This window comes from Zea mays, chromosome 5, assembly GCF_902167145.1.
Source record: "Zea mays cultivar B73 chromosome 5, Zm-B73-REFERENCE-NAM-5.0, whole genome shotgun sequence".
Classification (NCBI taxonomy): Eukaryota; Viridiplantae; Streptophyta; class Magnoliopsida; order Poales; family Poaceae; genus Zea; species Zea mays.
Genome location: NC_050100.1, coordinates 116815423 through 116830326, shown reverse-complemented (window position 1 = coordinate 116830326; position 14904 = coordinate 116815423).

The window sequence follows — 14904 nt, the reverse complement described above, 5'->3', positions numbered from 1 at the left end:
ACAATTAGCCGATATCTTTACCAAACCATTAGATGAGAAAACCTTTTGCAAACTTAGGAATAAGCTAAATATTCTTGATTCTCGGAATTTTGATTGAAACATTGCACACATAGCTCATTTATATACCTTTGATCATATCTCTTTCATGACTACGACTAATGTGTTTCCAAGTATATTTCTATACTAAGTCGTAGATTGAAAGGGAAATGGAGTCTTCGGCAAAGACAATGCTTCCACTCCCCTCTAAACGGTATCATTTATCCTTTGTCGTCACTCCGCACCACTCTTCAAATTGGTATAATCTTCACTCATATTTCATTTACCAATGGGGGAGACAGTAAAGGGGGCTCTCAAAAGTCTCCGTTTTTGGCGATCAATGCCAAAGGGGAGAAAATCTTAAGCCCAAAGCAAAAGGACCACACCACCAACTTCAAAAATTTGATTTATTTACAAAAGTTTGTTTTTCCAATTGGTATCTTGGGATAGAAATTTCTTCAATTGGTATATTTTCAAAACTAGCATCTAAATATACTTCCAATTGGTATCTATTAAAACCCTCTTGAAAGCTAAGAGGAGAATTTCATTCAGGGGGAGTTTTGTTTAGTCAAAAGAAAAGCATTTGAAACAGGGGGAGAAATTTCAAATCTTGAAAATGCTTCTTGCAATCTTATTCATATACCTTTGACTATTTGCAAAATACTTTGAAAAAGATTTCCAAAAAGATTTGCAAAAACAAAACAAGTGATGCAAATGTGGTCCAAAATGTTAAATAAAAAGAAAGCAATCCATGCATATCTAGTGAAACTATAAATTGGTTTAATTCTAAGTAACCTATGCACTTACCTTATGCAAACTAGTTCAATTCTGCACTTATATATTTGCTTTGGTTTGTATTGGCATCAATCACCAAAATGGGGGAGATTGAAAGGGATATAGGATTTAACCTTTTCCTATAAATAATTTTGGTGGTTGATTGTCCAACACAAACAATGGACTAACTAGTTTGCTCTAGAATATATGTTCTACAGGTGCATAAAGGTTCAACACAAACCAATAAAAGATTGAAGAAAGGGTTCAAAAATAAAGGAGAAAACAAACCGAGTGTGCCCTGGTCTGGCGCACCGGACTGTCCGGTGCACCTGGACCGTACAGAGACGAACTGGCCACTCTCGAGTTTCTCCAGGCACGCTCCGCTATAATTCACCGAACTGTCTGGTGTGCCACCGGACCGTTTGGTGCACCAGCGGAGCAACGGCTACTCGTGCAACGGTCGACTGCAAAAGCCACGCTGACCGCTGAACAGTGAAGAACAGTGCGCGTAGAGTCAGAGCGTAGAAGTCAGAGGCGCACCGGATAGTGAACAGTGCATGTCCGGTGCGGCACCGGACTGTCCGGTGCCACTTGAAGACAAGCCTCCAACGGTCAACTGCTCCAGAACCCTAACGGTTGGGTGACGTGGCTGGCGCACCGGATAGCAGCCATTCCCAACGGCTATGTGGTGGTTGAGGGCTATAAATACCCCGCAACCACCACCACTCCAAGCATCCAAGTTTTCTGAAGTCCACATTCAATACAAGAGCTCTAGCATTCACTCCAAGGTAGCCTTTGCGTGCGACAAATCTAGGCAAAAGTCACCTAAGGGTACAGCCGAAAAAGCATAACAAGTGTGTGACACCACCCACAGGATGCAAAGTCGTCTACAAAGACATTTTCATCCGAGCAAAAGTCGCCTAAGGGTGAAGCCAGAAAAGCACAACAAGTGTGTGACACCACCCGCAGGGTGCGAAGTCTTCTACAAAGACATTTTCATCCGAGCAAAAGTCGCCTAAGGGTGCAGCCGGATAGGCACAATAGATGCGCAACATCAACTACAGGGTGCAAAGTTGTCTACGACATGTACATGTCTATCCACGCCAAAATCGCCTAAGGTTGCAACAAACTCACAATAGGCACAACAAATTACAAGAAACCATAAAAAATGAACATCAAAACAAAGTGCTCAAAGATGCCACCAATCGTGATTCAGCGCATAAGACGTCACAACCAAAGTATACATTATACACAGAATATTTACCATCACAAATATGACCATCACAATTCTTTTGCGAAGGGGGGAGGGCAGCGTTTTTGCTCATCGTCGCCAAAGAACTGCGATGGCAACACTCACTATTACATTGGATCCTCCTTCAGGATAAGACCAACCTCTCGGAAATTAAACAACATCAACCTCAACTCTTCTTCAAAAAGGTCCCGCAGGTATCCTTTCCTGATGCACGACCCAGACGTCGCCGCCAGCAACTTGCGACGGGTACCCTGGTCCAGTCGCGGTCCGCTTCGAAGACGGGACCTCTTCATGCCCATTCGGCAATGTCTTCTTACACATCGCAAAGACTCACTGACGCTCTGTTTCGACACACCCATCTTTTTCCTCCTTTGCGATTCTCCCGGGCTTGCACCGATCGAAGCCACCAGCGCCTCGCGAGGGGTGGACCACAATAGAGACTCTGCTGCAGCTAGATCCAACGCCGCAAAATAGTCTAATTCATCCTCAGAGGATTCATCCACCCACGAGAAAGGCCTCCCTAATTCTCCACCCTCCGAAGACCACGACCCAAAAATCTGCCTCGATACATTACCAAGAGACATCACATTCGCATCCACCAAAACATCATTAATTTTAACATCATTAGGGTTTGCTTGCGTAGGCCCGGACGTCGGAACCTGCGCAGCAACCGATCTTCAATATCATACAAAAATCAAAACTACCAACCTATCCCCTATAACATCCCCTCAACCTGCGTCGAAGCAGCCGCCGCCGCGAGACCCTCAGTAGCACCCCCTGGAACCGTCGTCTGCCCTTCGGTTCCCGCCTCCGCCGAAGCACCCGTCTAGGTCATCGAGCTTTCAAGACCGGCAAGGTCATCCACATCTTCCTCGTTCATCACCTGCGAAGACTATACAACATGTCCAAAAACGAACACACAAAACACCTCTCGCCAAACCAACAACATACATGTGCCAGCGCTCGGTCCGCCTTTCCCAGACGATTCCATGACCGTGGGGACCCCACATCCTATCATAAAGCGCCCCTGTGAAGCACTTCAGCATGTCATCTTCAATCAAGAATACTCCACAATCGAAGTCCTCATTCGCCTGGTCGAAGACTTCAAAATGCCTGCATCCCTCTCGGTACAAAGCATTCGTAGCCCCCCTCGCAGGTAACGAGAGACGCGTAGGACATAAGACACGTAGCAATGGACGGGAGCGACTCTAGCTCGTCCTGTAGCCACCCAAGAAAGTGAAGGCCCACCTCCTCCCCCGATTCGTTAAAGGGAGCGGTCTGCGCGCCGAGATCACGTTCCGCATCCACGAAAAGCGTGTGCGCCCGTTCAACCCCAGCGCGGGTGGAGGACTCCGTCCTTTTGCGATGGCTGCAGATATTCTTTAGCTCCAGCTCCATGTCAGCGGCACACTTGCGGGCAGCTTGGGCCTCCGCGTGGGTGGCCTAAGCCTCTGCGTGGGCTTTCTCTGCATCTTCCTTCTCATCAGCAAGTCAGCAGCCGAGGTCCTCCTTCTCTTTCTCCACTATTGATAGCTTCTCTAGGAGGTTGCGGCTCTTATTCTCAGTCGTCGACTTATCCCTCACCGCCTTAGTATGTTGTGTTCGGAGGCGCTCAATCCCTCCCTCGAGCCGTCTCCTCTCGGAAACAAACTGCGAGGTCAGTGCCCCCGAGGCAACTTGCTCGGAGAAGGCAGTCACCTGACATCAAAGATCCAAACTCAGTACAACAGCAAAATCACCATACACATATAAGTAATAATTACACTCACCAATCTCAGCTGCTGCACAACTGACGCAACCTTGCCAGCAGCAGCGGCGGCAGAGGCAAGCTCGCCCCCGCCTCTGGCGGTGGCGCAAAACCTCAACCACGGGTCCTCCACATAACATAATTATGTTCCTAATAAAGCTTTAAAATAATCTCCATATAAATTTGTTGCCTCTTTGTTGAAACATATTTATAATTATTCACTAAAGAATAGTACAAACTAGAGATTAAAATTTTAAAATACATATTCTCTATTTTAGTGTGTATGAGTTTTATATTTGAAATCACTTGTCTAAATAGGGAAATTAATTAATTAATTAATTAAATATTGTCACATTTATATTGGAGTTTTTACTTCTCATTTATTTTGAATTTTAAACCTAAAATCTGAGTTGCATTTGGGATTGAAAATAGAAAACAAAAATAAATAAATAAATACAAAGAAAAGCCTTTACTTGGACTGAATCCCTCTGTGCTCGGCCCATCTAAGGATTTCCCCGTGCAGCCCAACTCTCTATGAGCTCCTGGCGCCGACAGCACGGGCCCACGTGCAGTCTCACATGCCGCGCTCGTGTCTCCCTTTCCTTCCACTGGCCCGCGGGGCCCGCGCTGTCAGTCAGACGTGTGCGCCTTGGTGATCCATTGCACCGACAGGTGGGGTCTCTTGACCAGATCCTCCTTCCCCACCATGTGCGCCGCTCGGACCGGAACCGGAATCCGCCCAGGAATGCCGTGCATGTCGCAGGAGAATCGGCGGTGGGCGTTGAAGACCGTGCGCGCTCCACCGACCCTAGGGCCCCACAGTCTCATTCCGCGCATGCATCGACCCCACTCATCACCCCTTCCCCCTCGCGGCGATGAACAACCTCGCTGCAGATTCCGCCTGGCCGCAACAGACCCCTAAATCGGCTTGGACTCGACCTCCTCAATAAAATGTGGTCGTGGAGTTCTCCACGGTCGTCTGTACCCGAGCCATACCTTGCCAAAGACCTTTGAGCACCATCACCGGGCTCCATTGAGAAAAGGAAAGGGAGCGCCGTCGCGGTCCGTTTCCGATTACTCGTCGTCTCAACCCTGAGGACTTGGTCGGGAAGAAAGCACTTGGTGCGTGGAAGGGGCGCATCGGGATCCATTGTCGCGGGAGGATTCAAATCGACGACAAATTCCTCGTCGGTGGTCACTGGCAGTCGCGAAGCCGCTGCGTGCCATGGTCCAGCTCGCCCCTACTTCAATCGTGGGCGAGAACATCCTTCCCATATTCGTCAGCGTCTAGGCTTCGTGTAGCACCTAGCGTTCGGTGGAATCGTGCACCGAGGGCCGGTATGGAGTTTCCGGCCATGGCGCGCCACCGTGGCGCCCCTGCCCCGCCGTCGGTGTTCAACCGACGCTAGGAGATATAGCATGATCGTTGTTTTATGAATGGGTGACCGAGATTTGGCCGTGGCATCCCCCTTCGCTCTATTAGATTCAGACCGTCTGATTCAGATCCTAGGCACGTAAATCAATGACGTTGTTTTAAATCGTATCCGTCCACCAGGGATCCGACGGTCATAGACGCATACTGGTTCAATTAATGATAGGAGTGATCTCGGCCGTTCACTTTAGATCTGGCGGACGAAATGATTGGGCGGATTAAATCTAATCTGAAGCGTAAAGTTTAGATCGGATGGCTTAGAATCCATGATACCCTTTCGCGTGGTCTATTTAGTAAAGAGACCCTGAGTTATCACTGAATCAACCTATAGTCTAGCGCATAGAGTTATGAGTCTAGGAAACATTTATGGTTTAGCCCCTGGACTCTGTGGTAATCATGCGCTCGGTCCAGATAATCAAAAAATCAAATAAATTCATTTGGAAAATACGTTTTAGAGTAAAAATAAATGCTAGCACTTGTTTAATTCATATAAAATTCATATGAATTCCAAATTAATCCATTCCAATTTCTATAATTCTGTAATATTATTGTTTATCACCTAGTGTCTTTGTTTTTACATGAAAACAATAATAAAATTTATTTCTTAGTTAATCTTGTATTAAATACATAAAACCTTCGGAAATTCATAACTCCTCCGTTTTAATTCTGAATTTGCTCATTCCAGTTGCGTTAGCTTCATATAAATATTTACTACACAGTGACAACATCAATTATACCATGTCGCATACTTTTATATTTATTTATCCTATGTCTACTAGACTATCTCTTCTAAATCAAATTTAACCTATCAATAATTATAATATGATTAAAGCAATATCTCTAGTCAAGCTATAATTAAAATTTAAGTTGAGTTAATTATTTATTGAAAAATCTCTCATATGATATGTACTAACCAATTTATAATATAGTTTAATCACATAGATCTTCCATAAATCACAACTCCTTCACCGTCACTTTGATTTTAGTGATTCTCGATCCCATGATCTCGTAGCAACGCGTAGATCATTATTATGCAGTTTATTCTTATGTTTGGTGTGATGTTAATTTTGTCTATATCATGTTTGTTTGTATTGCTAAGACTAGCAGTGAGGTTACGAGAATTTGAAGGTCATCCTAGTACCTGGAATCTCAAGTCCCAGGCAAGTTGTGCCCTTGACCACTTTTTACTCAATAATGTTCTTTATTATTACACATTAATGCATTGGTTTAATTTTGATGGGACCCAATAGGTAACCCCAGTCTGATTATCTTTCACCTTGTTTACCCCTAAATCATTTGGGTAGTTTTGCTATTGCTTTATATGGTTTTGGGTTAATATTTTATTATATCCATGTTCCAATTATTCTGTTATGTTATTTATGTTCATGTCAAGATCATTACTTTTAATTGGAACACAGAGCTTAACTTGAGAAACACGTGCCACCAAAAGGGTGGAATGGGACGCCCTTGGCTGACTAATTAGGAAAGCTAGTGGAAGACTACCTTACCCGACAGGGGTAAGGGCAGTAGGGGAGTAGGCATGCAAGGAGGTTCTCGGGTTGATTTTGCTGCGATGACGTTCAGACGAGAGATTCCTGCAATTGCTCTTCCCATAAACAGTAGTGTGGAACTTTGTAAAGGCCTCGTAGTGGATCCCTAGCCATTCACCTCGGAAGTGTCTAAGGGCCTTGCAAACCCTAGCAACATGGGATACATGACTTGTGGGTACAGGGTACAACCTCTGCAGAGTGTAAAACTGGTATACTAGCCGAGCTCACGGTCATGAGTAGCTCAGGACTCTCGCATGATTAAATTATGGAACTTAAATTCAATTTGTCATTTGCATTGCATGGGATTATTTATTAATTTTGTTCTATTCTTATTATGGTTTGGTATTTACTTACATCTAATAATTGCTAATAAAATTTGACCAACTTATTAAAAGCAATGCTCAGCTTTAACCCCTATTGTTGATCAGCCTTACACATCACATGAACTTCCACCTTTGGTGAGTCCATGCACATTATTCCCCACAACTTGTTGAGCAATGAAAATGTGTGAGCTCACCCTTGCTGTCCCACACACCCCACAGGAGAAGTACAGGTTGTTGAAGAGGAGCCATACAACGAGGAGTTCGACTTGATCTAGGTGGCGTCTCCTAGTTGACTTTATGGCGCCAAAGATGGAATTTAGTTCGATTTATATTTATCTTTTATTTTGTAATACTTCCGCTATGTAATAAGTACTCTAATGATATTGTGACATTTATCTCTATACACTCTGTTATTATATGTGTTGTCTTCTTTGGCGCATATATGAGATGCACCCGGCTTTGTCCCTTAAAATCCGGGTGTGACACCGCCGTTTCAGTCGCACGCGGCGGCGAAGGGGGTCTTGCAGCGGCAGCAGGCACAGCGGGTAGAGGCATCGTCGCGGCTGGGGCAGCAGCCTTCACGCTGGGGCATGCTAGCTTTGCTTCTCGGCGCGAGTCCACTAGCCGGATGGGGGCCTTGCGCTTCTTTCGCTGAGCGTCTTGACAATCCTTCTCCATCACTGTCGACACAACAACACCAATATTCCTTCCATAAGCAAAAATTCTCAGTTCACGAGCCAATCGAGACGTAAAAAAATCTTCACCAGCGGCCCAGGGTATCAGATCATTCCTAGGCCATCGACCCCCAGTAACCTTTAGCATGCGCGAAGAAGTTTCCCAGAGCTCGAGCGAAGACATCAATTCCCCGGGAACCGCGCACGTTTCCATCAACTCCTCAACAAAACGCCAGTGGCCCTCAGTCCTGTCTCATCATCCCCCATACCTAATTTCCTCTTTCGAACGGCTGCAACTCGAGCTTTCTCCTTGGAGGGGCCTTCGTCGGCCCGGGGGTTCACTTGCTTGCCTCAGAAATCGACAGAGTCGGTGGAGTCCCACTCCGGGTAAGGACCAAAAGGCAAATTATTCAATTCAAATACACGGCTGAACCTGATGTTGGAACCACGAATATCTCAGCTCCTTAACATTTCTATATTTGGCGCATACTTACCTACAATCTTAACGACCTTCGCCTCCACTTCCCGCACGAAAGCGGTCGCATCCCGCCTGCAGTTCCACGACGAATGCTGGGCTTCACACCAATTTGTCACCCAGGGTTGGCATCCGGCGAGGGGTAATCTCGCCCAAAGCCCACCCATGCGCTAAAGGCCATAACCCACAAGCAATGAACTCTTCCACCAAATCACGCCCACTGCTCAGGCGGGTTGCGTAGCGAAGGGCCACCTCGTCTTGATCCTCCTCCACCACCTCAAATTGTGGAAACGCCACATAGCAGTGCGAGCACAAGACGACAGGGGGCAAGCTGGGCAACCCTTCGACATCGCCTGGTGCCACATAAAACTAGAACTCACACACGGAACAATCTCCATAACTTCGGTCGAGGTCTTCCTAGTCCTCGGCATAAAGGTGCAGGATCCAAACTGAGCAATTTTACCACCTATCTTCCTCTTTTGCCAGTGCAGACAATAACTTTTTGTGAAGACTTCAACAGATGGTTCCCATCATATGAGGAAATAGCCCACACATACTTCACCAGCGCTGCCATGGCATTCGGTGTCAACTGATGAATTTGTACCTCGAACCTCCGCAGGACCTCAATTACAAATCGATGTGGTGGCAAGCGATGAGCAGCTGCAAAGAAAGCCTCAAACACAACCAATTCCCCCGTCGGTTCAGGGACATCTTTAGCCCCTAGAGCCCGCTCAACCCCACCTCCAAAGTAACCTTGCCGCTGTATCTCCAGCACGTGACTCGAGTAGATCCTCGAGGTCCCGAATTCAACCGTGTGACCAGGCTGCAGGTCTACTACCGCCGAATCGCTAAGCGTCTTCTCAGACGATGGTGTGGCCGGCAACACGCTCGCAGCGGACAAGAATGAGGAAGAGGATGGCATGGTCTTGTACCATCGGCGGTGGCGAGCAGTTTGCTTGATGCAGGCCAGATCTCCAGCAGAACGAGAGCAGAGAAGGCAAGCGAGCAGATGAAAAAGCTAGGGTTTTGGTAGCGTGTGCTCGAGCAGGTGAAAAGCCTCAGCCGAGCCTAGCTTTTTATAGGCCCAGAGCGGCGCCTTGGGAACTCAACAGTCCCATAGTAACATGTCCCATCAATGGTCACATTTCAAAAACCCCTGTGGGACCAATTCGAGCGAGGGCAGCGTTTTCGCCATCTTACGATAGACTTCGACACCAGCTGACTTAGTCGAACTGGTCCATCGGAGGGCAAATGTTGGGGCGATGGTGTAACGTCCACCTCGCTCGAGAGGCCCGCGCTAGAGGATTCAAGACTAAAGACCACGAAGGCCTAAAGATCGAACTACACTGCGAAGTGCTTAAGGACAACATACGTGCGAAGAGTTAGGCGCTACCTTCGCCCGCACAGGCCGGGGCGAAGACCATCAACGACTCCAAAGATCGAACAATCAGGACCACGAAGACCATGCGTTGTAATCTTCCACTTTGTAAAAGGCGGACCATGTATAGTTCGGCCCATGTCACAGGGTCCCGACCATAGGTCGCCACGCTGGCGGGGCTGATAGAGGGTTGGCCCATGTCTCTAATTGATTACGATGTAATGACCCGCCATAACCCCCCAAGGGGGAATATTTTGGGGATAACCTAGGTAACTGAGGATGTAATTGTCTTTAGCATGGCAGGGCAGACCCTTAGTTACCTATAAATACCCCGTACTGTGCCATTGTGGGGGATGGAGAAAAACACTGTTGCCCTAATATCGTGCGTTCACTGGCATCAAACCGTTTACTACTCTCCCACCGTTTGAGCTTGCCTGACCGCAAGTTATCAAGTTCCAACATGCTGATAATGCTTTCGCCCATATTTGGTCCTTGGTGCATCACATCAATGTTATGCATTAGAATCAAGGCTTTCATATAAGGGAGTTCCCATAGACCATATTTGTGAGTCCAATTATGCTTGGTTCCATAACATTCAAAACAATTTCCATGTTCGTTTAGTTTCAAATCATTAAGTCTCGCGAGAATCTCTAGACCACTAAGACACTTGGGTGGTCCCCTCGTCACAATCATGTCCTTTTTAAAAGCGTTTCTATCGAACCTGAATGGGTGATCCTCTACCAAAAACATCTATGGCAATCGAAGTAACATATCTTTCCACCAAACTTCAGTCGGAAGCATAAAGTGTCTTCAACGCATATCGGACATGTCAGAATCCCATGACAACTCCATCCAGCAAAGATACCATAAGCCATATGTAATACCCAAAAGTGTAAACAATGAAATAGAGTTTATCTCCCATATTGTATGACTTCTATTTATTATCACATGTTAACACTCATGTCTAAAAGTAAACAAATCAACAGAAGACACATTACTAATTTATGCATCATGTTGGCTTTTGTTTGTATGTGCATCTAGTAAAAATAGTAATCACATTAATGGAAAAAAATTAATGTCCCAAATTGTGGATCTAATACCTATTTTGAATACTTAAGATTGGGAAATAACAAGGAAAGGAGGAGACAGAAAATATTATACAAAAAAATAAATAGACAAATATATCCTTCTTACACTAGGATTTGAATTTGAATATTTAGCTCAATTGAGAGACTCATGACAAAATGTAAACTCAAATTTGAAATCAATAAAATGAAAAGGGAAAAGAAATCCGAAATTCTAAAACAAAAAGGAATGAATTGGCTACTTGGGCCGGAGGAAACCAATTCGGCCCACTTCGCTTACTCGCCCGTGTGGCCCGACTTCTCCCACCGTGCTCGCTCGTTCATCCAGCAGTGGGACTCGGAGGTCAGTCTCATGTCCTCACAACACCGTGCATGGGACCCACTTGTCATCGCGCCGCGACGGGTGCAAACCAACCCATGCACATGGCGGGCGGATCGTGGAGCTCGGCTCCATCCTTCCCTCGCCCTACATAAACCCACAACTGCCGCACCCACGATCCCTTCGTCAGATCCACTACCTGCGCCTAGCCGAGATCGACGGAGGGTGAGAAGAAGATAGAGAGAGAGAGAGAAGAGGGCCGCCGCCGGTGATCTTCATTCGTGCCGACGTCCCAGCCTCGGCGTGTGGCCGACGACGTGCGCCAGTGCCCGGGGAAGCCGATTGAGTCCTCAAGGCAGGCCCTGCGTCTTCACGGCGCGAGAAATTTCTCGTCGGACGGCAAGGAAAGCACCGCACCGCACGTCGTCGTGGATAGCTTCACCTTCATGAGCATTTTGGGTTGAAACCTCGCCTCTGATTTCGCTTTGGACTCCGCGTCGCGTAGGTTAAATTAATTGAGATTTGGGCCACAGAATCGCCGATTCGTAGTTCGCCGGTGGGAGGGCTCCACCGTGTGCTTATGTCCGCCGCCCTGCTCCGGCCGAAGGAGGGTAAAACCTACGTGGGTCGTTGGATTCACATCTGATGGCTTAGATTAGAATGTAGATAACGCTTGGTCGCATAAGATCTTGGCCGCCCATCTAGATCGAACGGCTGGTATTAGATCGTGGTTTGGGGGAGTCCCCTGCCATGGATTTTTTATCCAACATCCAAGATTTCATACCAGTGCACGTAAGTATCGGTTCTAATCTCGATCGTCCGGTGGAGATCCAACGGCCAGATTGCCCCGTACCCTTTTGGCCAGGAATTTTGCTAAAGAGCCCTCGGGGAAAATGAAAATCAACCCACAGTACTGTTTATAGTGTTTTGAGTATTGGAACTATTTGCGTAGAGACCCCCCCGAGCTTCTGTATTTTATGTGCGCAGTCCAGAGAACAGTTAAAAATTAGATGAATAAATATGGAAAGTGAATTTTAATGTAAAAATAATCATTAAAACTTGTTTAATCCCTAGAAAATTCATACTAATTCCAAATTGATTCATTCCAGTGTCTATAATTTTGTAATAATGTTGTCTATCAGACGGAGTCTCTATTTTTACATAAAAACTATATTAATATAACTCCAAAATTAATGATTCCTGTTCCTATGATCTTATTTTAATATGTAAATTATTAATATATATTTTGTATACATGTTTGGTGTGATGTTAATTTCTCCTTTATACTATGCTTGTTTGTATTGTGGCGAGTAGAAGAGTTAGTGGCTATGGATCCCGGTGTTCAGCAGGTAGAAGTTGCTGAGCAGGAGCTCATTAAAGGCAAGTTGTGCCCTTGACCACTTTTATTACCCAATAATGTTCTTTATAATCATTTATTCATGCATAGGTTTAATTTTGATGGGACCCAATAGGTCCCCCTAGACAGGTTATCATTTTTACCTTGTTCACCCATGAATCATTTGGGTAGTTTTGCTATTGCTCTATATGGTTTTGGGTTTCACATTACATTATATATCCATGTTCCAATTATTCTGTTATTTTATTTATGTTCATGTCAAGATCATTATTTTTAATTGGAACATGGAGCTTAACTTGAGAAACATGTGCCACCACAAGGGTGGAATGGGACGCCCTTGGTTGACTAACTAGGAAAGCTAGTGGAGGACTACCTTACCCGATAGGGGCAAGGGAAGTAGGGGAGTAGACATGTAGGGAGGTTCCCGGGTTGATTTTGGAGCGACGGCGGTCAGACGGGGGATTCCTGCATTGCTCTTCCTAGAAACTGTAGTGGGTTTTCTGAAGCTAGTGGAACTAGGTAAAGGCCTCGTAGTGTTGCCCTGCCTCGCTTCCTTGGTAGAGGTGTATGGGAGTCGCGATCCCTTGACAGATGGGTAACATGACTTGTGGGTACAGGGTACAACCTCTGCAGAGTGTAAAACTACTAGTCGTGCTCGCGGTCATGAGCAGCTCAGGACTCTCGCATGATTAAATTATGGAACTAAATTCAATTTGTAATTTGCATTGCATGGGATTATTTATAAATTTTATTCTATTTTTATTATGGTTTGGTATTTACTTACATTTAGTAACTGCTAATAAAATATGACCAACTTATTAAAAGCAATGCTCGGCTTTAACCCCTATTATTGATCAGCCTTACACATCACATGAACTCCCACCTTTGGTGAGTTCATGCACATTATTGCCCATGACTTGTTGAGCTATGATCTTTGGTGAGCTGACACTTGCGATATATAAACCCCCCACAGGAGAAGAACAGATAGCCCAGGAGGAGCCGCACAACGAGGAGTTTGACTTGATCTAGGTGGCGTCTCCTAGTCGACTTTATGGCACCAAGGATGGACTTTAGTTCGCTTTATATTTATCTTTTATTTTGTAAGACTTTCGCTATGTAATAAATACTTTTATGATATTGTGACATTTATCTCTATACACTCTATTATTATATGTGTTGTCTTTTTTGGCGCATATATGAGATGCACCCGGCTTTATCCCTTAAATCCGGGTGTGACAGAAGTGGTATCAGAGGAAATGTTGACTGTAGGACGAAACCTATATAGAAATGGACAAAACCCTTACCTACTTACCTTACTTTGATTTTTTTTCGAAAGAGCGCAGGTGGACTGCGCACCCATATATTAAAGTAGAGGGAAAATAAAGGGCCATAAAGACCCAGGTACAAAGCACTCCTTATGGAGGCCAGAATCAAGCATACACAAAGCTATCCATAAAATTGGACAAAAACACTACAGCCCTAGGAGCTAGGTAGTTTGGCTGGCCAAAAAGGAAAGCCCCTTGGCACCAGCCAGCCGCCACATCTCTTGTTCATCATCAGCAGCCTGAAGAAGGAAGGAGATAGAGGGGATCCTTCCATCGAACACCACCTTGTTCCTATGATTCCAGATCATCCAGGCCCCTAAAGCAATAAGGGAGTCCAGTCCTTTCTTTCTCATGTTGAGGACCTGAGCCAAGGAATTCTCCCACCAACCAAGGAAGGAAGGCTCCACTTGCTGAGGGGATAAGCTGTGTAACCCAAACTTTCTCAAAAGCCTATACCAGAAAACTCTTGAGAACACACAGGAAACCAGCAGGTGATCAATGCTTTTAGGTTCTTGATCACAAAGAGGGCACCTAGCCGGATGGTTCATGCCTCTTTTCTGCAGCCTATCAGCAGTCCAGCATTTATTGTGTGCCACCAGCCACAGGAAGGAATGGCACTTGGGTGGCATCCAGGATTTCTAGATTCTTTTGTGGTGAAGAAAGGATCACGATCCGTGGAAGAGCCCTTCATAAGCAACTTTTGCTGAGTAGTTACCATCTGGCGCTATGGAAAAAATGTGTCTGTCTTCAATGTCAGGATGCAGCTGAAAATCCGTTAAAGCTTCCCAGAGGTGCAGAAAATCAATCAAGGCCCCTGCTAAGAGAGCGCCCCTAATATCACTAATCCATCTCCTATTGTCCATTGCCTCTTGCACTGTTCTTTTATTGGCAATTCTTTTTTATATGGTGCAGAATAGTCTTGGTGCAATATCAGCTACCTTTTTCCCATTAATCCATTTATCCACCCAAAAAAGAGTATTCGCTCCATTGCCAACCTCTGACATCAACACTGCAGAGAAGAAGGACCTGGCAATACTTGGGACCTGAATGGGTAGGTCCACCCATGGCCTCGAAGAATCAGTTTTTTGCAGCCACAACCACCTCATTCTGAGAGCCCAACAAAGCTTAGTCAGGTTAGAAATACCGAGGCCTCCCATATGTAGAGGCCTACAAACCT